Raw genomic sequence first — 1414 nt, 5'->3', positions numbered from 1 at the left:
AAAAATGATAAAGATCATGGAATAAAAAATAGGGACAATGCTAGAAGCCCTAATACATGGCATAAACAGAATACAAACATAAGTAACAATGCAGTAGCACCAGAAGAGAGACTAGATAACTGGGGGCTCCTAAAAAATCAAACACTTATGCTCATCAAAAGACTTCACCAAAAGAGTAAAAAGACAACCTACAGACTGGGAAAAAAATTTTGGCTACGATAAATCCCAGCACTGTCTAATCTCTAAAATGTACAAGATACTGCAAAACCTCAACAACAAAAAGACAAATAACCCGATTAAAAAATGGGCAAAATATATGAACAGGCACTTCATCAAATAAGATATTCAGGGAGCTAACAGACACATGAAGAAATGCTGACAATCATTAGCCATTAGACAAATGCAGATCAAAACTACAATGAGATATCATCTCACCCCAACAAGGCTAGAAGTAATCCAAAAAACACAAAATAACAAATGCTGGAGAGGTTGTAGAGAGACTGAAATACTTATACACTGTTGGGGGGAATGTAAACTGGTACAATCACTTTGGAAATGGATTTGGTCCTTCCTTAAAAAGCTAGAAATAGAAGTACCATATGACCCAGCTATCCTGCTCCTTGGAATATATCCTAGAGAAATAACAGCCATCACACAAATAAATATATGCATACCCGTGTTCATTGCAGCACTGTTCACAATAGCAAAAAGATGGAAACTACCTAGGTGCCCATCAACAGACGAATGCATAAAGAAATTATGGTATATCCACACAATGGAATACCACGCAATGATAAAGAACAACGATGAAGCCATGAAACATTGTATAACACGGTGGAAGCTGGAACTTATTATGCCGAGGGAATTTAGTCAGTCACAGAAGGACAAATATTGCATAAGACCACTATTATAAGAACTCAAGAAAAGGTTTAAACACAAAAGAAAACATTCTTTGATGGTAACGAGGGTGGGGAGGGAGGATGAGGTAATTCACTAACTAAATAGTAGAGAATTATCTTAGGTGAAGGGAAGGACAGCACACTCTACAGGGGAAGTCAGCACAACTGGACTAAACCATAGCTAAGAAGTTTCCTGAATACAATCAAACACTTTGAGGGACAGAGTAGCAGGGGTGGGGGCCTAGGGACCATGCTTTCGGTGACATCTAGGTCAATTGGCATAACAAAGTTCATTAAGAAAATGTTCTGCATCCTACTTTGGTGAGTGGCGTCTGAGGTCTTAAAAGCTAGCAAGCGGCCATCTAAGGTGCATCAATTGGTCCCAACCACATGGATTAAAGCAGAATGAAAAACATCAAAGTCACAAGGAAAGTATTAGCCCAGAGACAGAAAGGGCCACATAAACCAGAGACTTCATCAGCCTGAGACCAGAAGAACTAGATGGTGCCTGGCTA

The sequence above is a fragment of the Trichechus manatus genome, unplaced genomic scaffold, assembly GCF_000243295.1.
Source record: "Trichechus manatus latirostris isolate Lorelei unplaced genomic scaffold, TriManLat1.0 scaffold00098, whole genome shotgun sequence".
NCBI lineage: Eukaryota > Metazoa > Chordata > Mammalia > Sirenia > Trichechidae > Trichechus > Trichechus manatus.
The sequence above is the reverse complement of the archived record's forward strand: the minus strand, read 5'-3'. Positions refer to the sequence as shown.